We start from the raw sequence: 14634 nt of genomic DNA, 5'->3' as shown, positions 1-14634 counted from the left end.
ATATTCAGTCAGTGATTTAAAACCGTCTTTTAAAAACTCTGCATGATACCGTTTTCTCTCGGTGCTTTATTGTTTTTTAAATTTTTTATGATATCTATAATTTCTCCCTTGGTAGGTACTTCTTTATTCACATTTATGTCTCTTTCTTCTTCATGTGGTAGTTGCATTTGCTCTATTTCATCTTGGTCGTCTGTGCATAATATGTTCTCGAAATAAATGGCCCATCTTCTTAATTTTTCATCTATTCCACCTATCAGATTTCCCTGTTCGTCTTTATAATATCTTGATGTGGTTTTGTACTGGGTTCGGTCTCGTTTTATTTCTTGGTAGAAATTCCTGACTTGTTTATTTAAAAAATCTTCAATGCGTTCTAATATCCGCTCTAAATTTAACAGCTTCTTCTATAGATCTTCTTTGCTCCCCGTTTTTTTTCAACATAAGCTTGTTTACTTTCTTCATTATTTCTCATTATGCTGTTTATTCTGGCTTTACTTCGGTCCCTAATTGCTTTTTTACAATCCTCATCATACCAGTCTGTTTATTTACTTTTTCTTTTTTTTTTATAATACTGAGTCGGCTGCTTATAATACGCATATTGTGTTCGAAAGCAAATTCTATTACTCTTTTTCCATTCAGGTCACTGTCCTTATGTTTACTTTTTCCCCCTGTTATTTGTTTGTATACGTCCTCTCTGCCAATCTTGACATTGAAATATCCTACAATTATTTTTGTGTCATATGATGGTATTTGGTAGAACAAATGCTCTACCTAATTGTTCATAAAAGCTATCTTTAACATCTGTATTTTTCCACCTACCTCTACCGAAAGTATACTTTTCCGGACCTGATTGTAGGGAGCAAAGTTGTACTTTTCCTCCCTAGGGAGGAAAAGTAAAAGTGACGTCATGGTATTTCATTCATGAAATATAACTTATTGAACAATATCTATTTTATATTACGTAAGTATCTATACATTTTAACGTTTATTTATAAAACTCACTGTATTTTGCAGAATGGTAAAAAACAGTAAATTGTTATTTTGATTTAACAACGTTTACATTAAGAGGAAACAGTAGCGATCAACCGGTAGCAAAAACGCGTTCCAAGATTGCGGCTGTAATTTTGAATATTTTTTCGAGATATTTGGCACACGTATTCGTAATATAATAAAGAATGGCGGTACAGAGCCCAATTTGGAAAATATATTAATATGTGGAAATTACTCTGTAATTAAATACAATATTAAAAAAACGAGCCTGTACCGCCATTAAGAAGAACAAAAAAATACACTTTCTTCAAATAAACTTTTTTATCCGATGCCTAGATTTTGTGTCATTTTGGAACTACTAAAATTTTTTATTTCATTAGTAGTTCCAAAATGACACAAAATCTAGGCATCGGATAAAAAAGTTTATTTGAAGAAAGTGTATTTTTTTGTTCTTCTTAATGGCGGTACAGGCTCGTTTTTTTAATATTGTATTTAATTACAGAGTAATTTCCACATATTAATATATTTCTCAAATTGGGCTCTGTACCGCCATTCTTTATTATATTACGAATACTTGTGCCAAATATCTCGAAAAAATATTCAAAGTTACAGCCGCAATCTTGGAACGCGTTTTCGCTACCTGTTGATCGCTACTGTTTCACCTTAATAATTTGACTTATATTTGACAGTTGAAAGTTATATTGTACCTACTTGTTAGTTTTACTTCTAATAAATTTTGTTTGTTAGTTACATAAATTAATTAAGTAAAAATGAAAAAATTACTTGTTATTTGAGGAAGGTGGAAAAACCATATGTATAACATGGGAGTAAAGTGCCTTTTCCTCCTTTGAATGATTACTGCCCTCCGCTACGCGTCGGGCAGTAAACTTCATTCTCGGGAGGAAAAGTAGCACTTTCCTCCCATGTTATACAAATAGCTATTCCGTTGGTGCATGTACATTTATCAGGGTTATTTTTCTATATTTTCCCCTCATTCTTATTTTGCATAATTTGCTTGTGACTGCCTCAAAGTCTATCACCAGATTGGCAAATTTTTTTTTTACAAGGAATCCAACTTCAAATATACGTTCATAGTCTCCACTGTTGAAGAATACGTAGCTTCCCACATATATGCAGAAATTTCCTTTTTGTTTAGTTTCTTGTATAGCTGCAATATCTATCTCATATTTCTCCAATATATCTGATAAATTTTTTTAGTGCTCCTACTTCAAAAGTCCCTCTAACATTCCATTGTTCTATCATAATCATATTTCGTGCCTTATTCTTTTCCATATTTATCTGTCCACTGTGTTTGTTTAGACTTAGTTTTTTCCATTTTCTCTAATTTTTCGGTACTATGGTTCCATTTCCACCATTCATCGTGTATACATATTTTCTGATAGCCGACTTTCGTTTCATTACCTTTTCCTCTTTCTTCTCTCGCCATATCTCTTAACTCTTTCTGTAGTCTGGCTTCGGCTTGTGTTAGATCACTTTCAATGAAGTACCTCGTTCCTCTTAATTTACTTTTGTTCTTCCTAATAAGTTCTCTATCCTTCATTGTATCTATTTTTACTATCGCCACTGGCAGTTTCCCTTGAGAGGTTCTTATTTTCTGCACATCTTTTATTTTCACGTTCATATTCAATTGATTTGCTAGGAAGTTGGTGGTATCTTCAATTTCCTCATTTTCTTTGAAATCATGTCCTTTAATCACAATGTTTTGTTTTCGAAATTGTTTATCCATCTTTTCAATCCTGCTTTCCAGGAAATTTACCTTTCCCTTCAACTCACAATTTTCTTTTTTTAAATTGCGAATTTCCTCTTGAAAGCTGTACTGGTCTTTTCGAATTCCTTTAACTTCATTCATAAGAGCGATCATCATTTCTTTCAGTTCTGCATTTTCACATTCTTTCTTAGCTGGAGACCTAATTTTCTGTTTTTCGTGAAAAGGTTCTCATCTTGGTCGCCTTTTTTCTCCCCTCTTTCTCTTACCAACATCAGATTCTTCACCATCCAATTGAGTTGGTTCTTTACACGTGGCCATATCGTTAAATATAATAATAAATAAAATACAATAATCTATTACCTTTTTCCGGGCAGTGTTTTGACGGTATAAAACTCTCACTTACACGCCACTGCACTGTTTTGTAATTAATAGTTGTTATTTATGATATAACTTAAAAGTACACGTTTAAGGCACGCATGTGAATTCTGCAATTCACATGAGTGCCTTAAAAATGTACTTTTTAACGCGTATATCATACAATATTTTTTCTACAAACGTCTTATATATCTTCTTCTTCTTATACTTGTTGTAGATCTGTCTATCTGTTAATTCCGACGTTGAAGTATTTCTTGAGAGGTAGACTGCCAGCTATCTCTCCATCTTTTTGGTGGTCTCCCCTGTGGACGCTTGCCAGCTGGTTTTCCTTCTAGCGCAATTCTTGGTAGTCTGTGCTCCTCCATTCTTTTTACATGACTGAACCATTCTCTTCGTCTTTGCCTGCCCCGTCTGACTACATCTTGCACGCCACATTGTTCCCTGATGATGTTGTTTCGTATTCTATCTCTTCTTGACTTCCCTGCTATTGCTCTTAGTGTCTTCATTTCGGCTGTTCGTAGCATGCTTTTGGTTTTATTGGTGTCTTCTCTTGATTTAATGCCATAGGTCATAACAGGTCTGATGCAAGTTTTATAAATTCTAACTTTGCTGTCCATTCTCATATATGGGTTATTCCAGACCACATCTCTCAAACATCCGGGCAAGACAACGGCCTTGTTAATTTGTCCTCTTCGGTCTCCTTATCATGATAACTGGATAACTCTACACCTAGATATTTGAACTGGTTTAGTTGTTCTATTGGTTTTCCCTCTACCACTAGCCTGCATCTAATTGGGTCTTTCGCAATGGTAATGTAATTTGTTTTCTGCGTGGATATGTTCATGTTGAGTCGTCGACATGCTTGATAGAATCGATAAAGTTGTCTTTGTAGGTCATCCTCGTCCTCTGCAATCAGGGCTGCATCATCCACATAGCACACTATACTGATTCTACTGTGGCCGAGTCTGTATCCTAGTTGTAGCGATTCCACATCTTCTATTATTTCATCCATTAGCATATTGAATAGAAATGGACTGAGGCTGTCTCTCTGCCTGATTCGTCCTGGTATTGGTATGTTGACCGTAGTGGTGTCGTTTGTTTTAATTTTTGTCGTGTTGTTATTGTTCATTTGTTTTATGACTTCAACAATGTTTGCCGGTATCCTTTTTTGCTTACTTTTCTTTATTATATCGCTAAGTCTGACTCTGTCAAATGCTTTCGTTAGGTCAATGAAGCAAATATATGCAGGTTTGTTATATTCTATCGACTTCTCTTTCACTTGTTTCATGACAAATATTGCGTCCGTTATATATCAACAATTATAATTTATTCGAAAGGCAAAGTTTTCAAGCCTAATAGCGACATTAATAATATTGAAAAATATTAAAAATATTACTAAAAGATTTTTAAATTGAAAACTTATTGGTCCATTTCCCTGGTGACACCTCCAAGGCTTCTACAATATGCAAGCCAGATGGATGCTGCAGTGAAGACAAAAGGGAAGGAATTCTACACTATGCAATTCACAACCCCCGTCTGCAGGTTGAAGTTCCAACGAAAAAGGGACCTAGTTACTCTATAGGAGTAATACTAATATAAAAATAAAAATGTATACCATTTTTATTCAGTTGCAAGGCGAAGGCAAAACAATCCCATTTTTCACTTAGAATACGGAGCGCAGTCCAGCACTCTTAATCGACGATTTTCGACTCTTATTGGAGTCTCATCGGAGAGACGTAGGTCTGCTGCTCCATACTCTAAGTGACCAACGACGAGAGTTTATCCCGCACACCGCAACTGACGTGAGTGGATTAGGTGACTAGCGTCATCTGGCAATTGAAAGGCAAAGTTTTCAATCCTAATAGCGACATTAATAATATTGAAAAATATTAAAAATATTACTAAAAGATTTTTAAATTGAAAACTTACTGGTCCATTTCCCTGGTGACACCTCCAAGGCTTCTACAATATGCAAGCCAGATGGATGCTGCAGTGATGCTGCTTAAAAATTTTTTAGTAATATTTTTAATATTTTTCAATATTATTAATGTCGCTATTAGGATTGAAAACTTTGCCTTTCAATTGCCAGATGACTCTAGTCACCTAATCCATTCACGTCAGTTGCGGTGTGGGGGATAAACTCTCGTCGTTGGTCACTTAGAGTATGGAGCAGCAGGCCTACGTCTCTCCGATGAGACTCCAATAAGAGTCGAAAATCGTCGATTCAGAGTGCTGGACTGCGCTCCGTATTTTAAGTGAAAAATAGGATTGTTTTGCCTTCGCATTGTAACTGAATAAAAATGGTATACATTTTTATTTTTTATCTTTATAATTTATTCATTCTCAATAGGGAACTTGCACAATTTTTTTTTATTACATAATAATGTTCAGTCTTGTTTAAAAATGAGATTTCCAAAATTTCACGCTTCAAAAACTCGTAATAACTTAGAAATACATATTTAAAGTCTGCAGCGGTATAAAATAGTTCAAACGACCCGTGACGTCACATAGTTTTACATTAGTTATTATTATGGTTATATTTCGCTGTGTCTAGGTACACGCTAACGTGTACGCAAATAAAAAAGTTAGGTATGTACACGCGAATTAAACTTCATCAAGCCAGTGACGTTATTATTTAGCGTGCGCAGTGACTGTATATTTTGGTACATGCTATTTTGATATGTTTAGCGTGTGTTTGATAGAAAAATATTTGTTAAAGGAAGGGAAGCAGAACTATTCAGATGTTTCAAACTTAATTGTAATAAATCAATGTATATATTAAAGTATATATTTAGGTTAGCAAAATAAATATATGTATTTAGTTGACATAACACGTAAAAAATATTGTTAAAATAATTTTTATACGTAAGTTAATTATTATAATCAACTATTCTAAATGGGAAATAAGCCACAATTTAACTAAAAAAAAAAAAAAAAATGATTTTATTAACGTTTCGACGTCCAAATCGGATGTCATTGTCAAAATACAAAAATTAGTCAGATTAAATAAATTATTAGAAAAAATTTTTACTAAGCAACACCATTTTTGTTTAATTTAATATTTTGTATTTTGACAACGACGTTCGATTTAGACGTCGAAACGTTAATAAAATCGTTTTTTGGTTAAATTGTGGCTTAGTTCCCATTTAGAATAGTTGATTACAAAAATGCCACAAGGATAATGGCTTCAGAACAAGTTAATTATTATTGTGAAAGCTTTAGGTCTTCTTTTTATTTTAATCTTTTACGGTAATACATACTATTTCATTTATAACTAAAAAAAATGTATATTAATTTATAGTCTCTTATCTTTTTCGTACTGTTTTAAAATGTTCTTAAACCCATTAAAAGAACTAAATAATTGTCCACACTCCGTAGTTAATTTAAAAACAAACACTAAACAAATAAAAAATAAGAAATCACTGACACTCTAACTTTTTTATTTGCGTACACGGTAACGTATACCTAGACACAACCTTATATTTAGGTGTATTCTTCTTCTCCTTCTTTAGTTTATTGGCCTCCACCTACTTGGGTATTTGGCAAGCTCATCGTCGTGGAATAAGTCAAAAATATTTATATTCTAATGACATTTATCGTATGTCATTGTAATAATATATACCAGTTTGCCCAGTTTGTTAAAATTGTAGTTTTATACTGTTTTTGAAGGAAAGGAACGAAGGTTTACTATTGAAAATAAAACCATTTTGTAAAAGTACGAATTTTTCTATGAATAGTTCAAACGATCAAAAACACTTGTAACGTCACATAAATGTATTTTCTACTGACGTTTATAACGTCTAATTTTAAATTCTGTTTACTTTATTGGAAAAATGTAAATGTAAAACCAAGTGACGTCACGACGCGTTTTGGACCACCTGTTGTAATTTGAATTTTTAATCGTCTTTAGGGGCCAAACGAAAGACAAACAAAACTTTTTTATCTTTGACACATGTTTTAAATTATGTTGTGTTGTGATTTATAACATTTTTTTCGAATTTAAAAATTTATGCAAGTTCCCTATTACAGGACAATATCTACAAAAACTTTTACTTGAACTTGATGACATTCCATTTTTATATTTTTCTTGACATTACATCCAAACTGCCTATACTGTCAATACGTAAATCATAACAACTACCTATAGAATAACATCTTACTTTTATTGTTGTATATTCTAACAAATTTTAATAGTTTTTTTCTACAAACGTGTTAAAAATGCAATAATACAGTTTAAATTAAATTTTAAAAAAACTTTTACACCACCTTTTTCAAATTGCGCAATTGTACTATTAATATTAATGTTAATAAATGAAATATAAATATTTTGACGTTTCACAATTTGACAATTCACTTTTAACTGCAGTGCCTTAAAAATTTTAAAGCACTAGTGCTTTAAAGTAGCATTTTTAACGCTCCTATGGAGTGCTAAAATTGCATTTTTAACACGGTTGTAGAAAAACACTAATAAGTGTCCTTATCGTAATGGTTCCCCCGCACCGCACTACTCACCTCTTCACCGATCGGAGCAAGTAGTACTGGTTTCTTGTTTAGGTTATCCGTATATGTTCATAAAAACTCAATTATATTCACAATTTTCTAAAGACACTCGATTCACACAGCCACTATTTCGCAGGAAAAGTACTTTGTTGTTAAATAAACTCAATATTATCCGAAATTTTCGAATTAGATATCGAAGCCGTTTTAAACACGTCCTTCTCGTAAGCTTAACAGTGATGGAGTCCTATTGTATTTATTTTAAATATCATTTTTAGTGCTATTAGATTAAAAACTTAAACCCCGAAGTTGGTAGAGATGCTTGCTGTATTCTCTGATTGAACTAGAATATAATACGATTGCAGTTACCTACCGGTTGCAACGAAATTGAAAATGTTTATCCATTTTTAATTTATATATTTACTCTATTTGGAGTACGAACCATTCTCACTGGAATTTTACCGCCTGAGCAGATGGGATGTGACTTATAAGTTTTAAAATTCCCTCATCTTCCTATAGTCTCAGAATCCGCAAGGCTTGCATTTTTAGAAGCCTCGGTTTGTGTAACCAGAGGTTTTCTATGGGTTTTAATCTGGTAGGCTATAAAATGGTATTTTAAATATCATTTTATGTGTTATTAGATTAAAAATTTAAAACTTTTTTATACATTATTTCTTATTTAGTTGCATTTTTAATATAGTATTATAATTTCAGGTCTATCTTGTAAATATATGAAAACTGATGGCAGTAACCTCTTCACAAATGACGATAGAAGCGACAGTAATTTGAACCAATGTACAACTTCCACTACCAACGTAAACACTGAAGAACAACGTTTTATATGCACCATTTGCCAGAAACCATTGTCAAGTAATTCTCATTTAGAAGTACATATGAGGATACACACTGGGGATAAACCTTTTGAATGTGAAATTTGCACCAAACACTTTTCAACAAAGAGTTATTTATCAGTGCATATGAAATTGCATACTGATGAAAAACCATTTGAATGTAAAATTTGCGCAAAACAGTTTTCAATAAAGAGTTATTTATTAATGCATATGAAAGTACATACTGGTGAAAAACCATTCGAATGTCAAATTTGTTCAAAACAGTTTTCAACGAAACCATCTTTAAAATTGCATATGAGAGTGCACACTGGTGAAAAACCATTTGAATGTGAAATTTGCACCAAACACTTTTCAACAAAGAGGTATTTATTAACCCATATGAAATTGCATACTGGTGAAAAACCATTTGAATGTGAAATTTGTAAGAAACCGTTTTCAACGAAAATATATTTAAAATCACATATGAGAGTGCATACTGGTATAAAACCAGTTGGATGTGAAATTTGCGCTAAGCCGTTTTCAACGAAACAAGTTTTAAATACGCATATGAGAGTGCATAGTGGTGAAAAACCATTTGAATGTGAAATTTGCGCTAGGCAGTTTTCATCGAAACAAGTTTTAAATAAGCATATGAGAGTGCATACTGATCAAAAACCAGTTTAGAGGGAAAAGCGGGTGTTATACCACAAATTTCCTCATTGGACGCCAAACCCTTGTGACAACCTGTCGAATTTTAAGAGTAGGTACTTACAGCTTACAGGATTTTGGGTGTAGGTGACTTGTTCTGTTTCCTTTTCTTATGGGGGTGCAATTATACACTGCACTGATTTTTTAATGTAATTATTATTAAACTATTATACTGCCGATTTATTATTAATTTGAATATGAAATCACTTATAACTTAATTAACGCTCGGTTTCATAATAAAGTTAAAGTGGACTTTAAAAAGTTTCCTTTAACTATTACAATTCCATTGATTGATAAAGGTACCAACTTAAAATTTAAAGTTCACTTTAACTTTATTATGAAATCGGGCGTAAAACTACTTTGCTATTTTTTAACGTGAGCGAGAGAGACTGAAAACTAAACTTTTTGAGTAGAAACGGTAAAAAAAACACACTAAGAGCGAGAGCGCCACTTTCGTTACTTTTTTCTGAGACTTTTTGGGAGGGTGGAAGTGGAAGTGAATTTTTGGAAGTAAATGGATGTGCGTTTTTTGAGGAACCGTAAGTTATTTGATTGGAAGTGTGGAATTTGACAACATAAATTATTTAGACATTTTATAAATTTATAGTTGGTTTTCCAACACTCATCTTTTTAGGTTATGTGTATTTTCCTTAGAAATGAAAGCTTCCAATAGATTATTGTTCAATTTAATAATTTTAACTTGTACTTGAATTTTTGAAGCTTTCACTTAAACGATCTCTGTACTAAAAAAGTTTATACTAAAATCTCCCAATATTTGAAGCACTGTCGAATACAAACAAAAATGCGTTTTAACTGATATTGGGGTGTATTCTGTAACATTTTGAAACAAATAAGAAGAACTTCTGTTGGAGTGACAGTAAAGAGAAGGATACACTCCAAGAGAAGTAAGGAAAAGCAAGTAACTAGTGGGAAAAAAAATTAAAATAGATGGGATGTAAAGAAGAGAGTGAAGTGGCTTCTACGTGGAGAAGCCGCAGTAGGAAAATACTACTTTGCAGTAGTACTGAAGAAAGGGGAATTAAAAGGGATAGACGTAGAAATGGGAAGAGACAGAGGCAAACTAAATAGAATTGGCTAGCAAGAGATGCAAGAGAACAATTTGACACTCAAGGATGGATACGGCTCGTTTGTATGCCTATGTCGAAGAACAGTAGCTCTAAGTAGATAGTAATGATGACTAAAAGGTGAAATAATAAAATAAGAATAAAGTACTGAAAATGAATGAAAATGAATAATTGCTAAAGACGAACAAAATAAATAAAACTAACAAATCATGGGCGCCAGGAAAATGGTCTTCGATCACTCTCCCAGGTATCTTACACTGCTGTCAAATATTAAATACATTAAAGATATAAGTAAATGTCAATATAAAGGAATAATAAGAACTGAATGATATACAAAATAAATAAATATCTATTAAATATAACTACCAGATTTTTAACAATCTCTGAGTTACACAAGTGCATATCATGTGACTAAAATGACATACGTTAGACTTTAAAGATGATATTATACAATACAACAACACTAATGTTATCTTTTACAAAATTTAATACCTCTTGCTTACATATAGGGTACAACTCACATGAGTCTTCTACCAAATGATTATAGTACGCTTGCTACGTATAGTTTATCCACCAATAATTTTCCAACATAATCAGCACTCATATTAATATCAAAGAGACCGGCTTTTGAATCAAGGTTGTCAGATATATTTCCTAAAATTCCCAAGTTTATATATTCTGAAAATGTTTTCTCTATTTTAGTATTCAATTGTTAGTCAATGACACTGTTAGAAAGATAATATGAAAATATTCTTAAAAAATATATAAATTAATTAACTAGGTACTTAAAATTTCAATGGGCATTCACTAATAAATTGAAGCAACTTTGTATATATTATACTTAAAGGAAATTTTGGAGTATCAGCAACACTGTAGTCTGGGCAAAATTAAGTAGCGGGTTTTAAATTGACGTTGCCATATTGATGATTTTAACACGATATTAAGAATTTTGTTTTAATGTTAAAACAAGTTTAAACATTTAAAGTATCAAATTTTAAGTAATAAAAAACCGAATTGCGAAGGTCACATCCAGTACTTCTAGTCCGTTTCAATTTAACCACAAAAGAACACTATTAGTTAGTTCTTCCCTCTCTGCCTAACGTTAAATTTGGTATCGTATTTCATGAACACGGCAACACCGCGTTCATAATTTTACACCTGCGTGTCACCAAACAAAATTCTTTGTGATTCGTTTATTTGAACAGTGGCGGAGTTACTGGAGAGTTATATGTATTTTTGCTACCAAATAATTAATCAAATTAAAAAAACAAAGATTTGCATGTTGAATGTGAACGCATTGTTTCAAAAATGAATACACTTGAATTACTGATAATTCAATATTTTCGAGAATTCATGAATTAATAAATCTCGGGTATAAGACGATATAATATAGGTACAATTATTGTTTAATTAGGTACTGTTACATAATCATTCCTTAAAACAGAAGCGAAGAAATCAAAAATTCGGTAGGAGGATTGACACTGTTGCAAAGGACGTTTATCAATAAACAGTTTATGTCTTATTAGTTTATTACAAAGAAAAGTCAATATTGTGAGGATGCTCCAGTCTGAAAAAAATTATGATTCGCTTGCTTTGTAGATTCCTATTCAAAAATAGCCCCCTTAAACAAGTCTGAAGAGTGAAGAGCTATTTTTTTTGTCAGAAATTGTTAAAACAATTTTTTAAAACAAATTCAAAACATCCCCTTTTTGCATTAACAATTTTTTTTGGGTTTTTTTGGATCATTCTAGACATGAAAGGTATCTTGTAATTTTTCTCAAAAGTTGATAATCTTCGAGTTATAGGCGATTTAATATCTGAAAAATGCGGAAATACGCATTTTCGAGGCTTAAAAACACATATTTAAATTGTCATTTTTGAGGTTTCCAAAAGCTTAAATTGAAGCCCAAGCATTCATCTTTCGGATTCTGAAGAGTAATCGGGTCTAACTTTGATTTATACCCTTGTTTTTTAATTGTTAATTATGCGCGTCCATCTGATTTTTATGGCTTAGGCTATTTCAGAATCTCCGATTTTGCCCCGAAAAACATTTTTATCATTTTTCTAAGAAGATAATAGTTTTCGAGTTATAAGCGATTTAAAATCTGAAAAATGCGAAAATACGCTATACGTATTTTCACATTTTGCATATTTAACTCGAAAACTATTACCCTCTCAGAAAAATGACAAGAAACCGTTTTTGTTTAGAATGAGCGAGAAAATCTAAAAAAATGTTTTTCGGAGCAAAAGAAGATTTTTCTGAAATAGTATACATACGGCCTAAAAATCGGATGGACTCGTGTAATTAACAATTAAAGAATTACAGACTAAATGGAAGTTAGACGCGATTACTCTTCAGAATCATAAAGATGAATGCATAAGCTTCAATTTAAGCTCACGGACACCTCAAAAATAATAATTTGAATAGAAGTTTTTAAGTCCCAAAAATGCGTATTTTTGCATTTTTCATATGTTAAATCGCTTATAACTCGAAAACTATTAATTTCTCAGAAAAATGACAAGAGACCTTTTTTGTTTAGATTGAGCCAGAAAATCTAAAAAAAATGTTTTTCAGAGCAAAATATGAGATTTTTGAAATAGTATACGGCATAAAAATCGGATGAACCCGTATAATTAACAATTAAAGAATAACGGTCTAAATGGAAGTTAGACCCGATTACCCTTCAGAATCGTGAAAATGAATGGCAATCTAAAAAGAAAGGCAGAAAGAAATGGCATCGAAAAAATGACAAGATATCTTGTTTGTTTAGAATCACAAAAAAAAAACAAAAAAAAGTTTTCAGGGGCAACATAGAAGATTGTTGAAATAGAGCGCCACCGCACCGGCGTAAAAATCGGATGGACGTGCATTATTAGCAATTAAAAAACAAAGGTCTAAATTGAAGTTAGACCAGACTACTCTTCAGAATCTTGAAAATGAATGTTAAAACTTTAATTTAAGCACTTGGCGACCTTAAAAATAATAATTTATGAGTTTTTAACCTTCAAAACAGCGATTTTCGCATTTTTCCGATTTTAAATCGCCTATAACTCAAAAACTATCAACTTTTAAGAAAAATGACAGAATAACTTTCTTGTTTAGAATGACCCAAAAAACCTAAAACATATTTTCCGGAACACAAAAGATAATCTTTTGAATTTGTTTAAAAATTATTTAATTGATATAAAAAAAATATACAGATACAAAAACCGTGTGTGTTTCTTTTTAAAGTTAAAACAGAAATTAAATATGCTTTTTCTCGAAATATGCGTTTGATGAACTGACCGACCCTTTTTCTTCATTTCCACGCCAATGGTCGGCACTGTCATTAAAGAGACTAAAGAGCCGACAGTTGGCAAATTCCCGATGGAAACACTATACCACCAAATTGAAACCGACAAATATGAAAATATATATTTAAATAGGCATAAGCCGGACTAAGGGAAAATACTAAATGAATTAAGCAAAGTTAAATATACAAATGAATAAAAGTTATAGAAATGAAGTTAAGACAAATACCGAAACGATGACCTAAATTAACCGAACAAGTGGAATAAAGCGAATAAACAAATAAATATTTGGGAAACAAGCAAGTAAAGGCCGCGTCCCACCATCAAATAATTTGATCAAACAGTTTGAGCAAACTCCGGAAGTACGTCAAAGTGACGTCACAATTGCAGTTTTTTTGAAATTCTAAAAATCTGTGCTCTCTATATCAGTCTAGTTTGATCAAATGTTTTGTATTGAGTTGTCTAACTGGTTTGTACTTTATTTAAAATTAAAATTTTTCATTATTATCCACAATGAACACTCAGGATGTGACGTCACTTTCAGTTTGCTCAAACCAGTTTGATCAAATTATTTGATGGTGGGACGCGGCCTTAATATTACAAAATAAATATCAAACCAATAATAAAATATAAAACCCAATTTTCTAGGCCTGATTACCTTGTGCACACAAGTAACTTACCATAGATAACTTACAATAGTTTGGGAACCAAATATACTCTAATATACAAATATGTCAAATGAAACAAAGGTAAACTAAATCTGAAAAAGGTAATTAATAAACATAGTGCATCAAATAAATGTCTGAAATATAAAGCACTAAGTTACTCTAATCACCACCACCAGGATGATGCGGCTCCATGCACTCCGTAGGCCCAGGTGCCAGGACGAAAAGGAGCTGGAATGCTCCCAAAAAGCTTGTTCCCCAAAACCCCAATAGTGACTTGGCTGTGGTCGTGGCTGGAATCGACGCCTTCCAGGTGGTTGAAGGATTTACATGGTAGGTTTTAATATTTCTCCCAAATGGCAAAAAACATTCCCAGTTTTAGTTTATTTTCCACTCGAACATGTGTGAATAAAAAAACAACAGAAGAAGTAATGAAGAAGAGGTTTTTAGAATGAACAGCAATAAAA

Source organism: Diabrotica virgifera, chromosome 9 (assembly GCF_917563875.1).
Source record: "Diabrotica virgifera virgifera chromosome 9, PGI_DIABVI_V3a".
Taxonomy (NCBI): Eukaryota; Metazoa; Arthropoda; class Insecta; order Coleoptera; family Chrysomelidae; genus Diabrotica; species Diabrotica virgifera.
Note: the sequence above shows the minus strand (reverse complement) of the source record.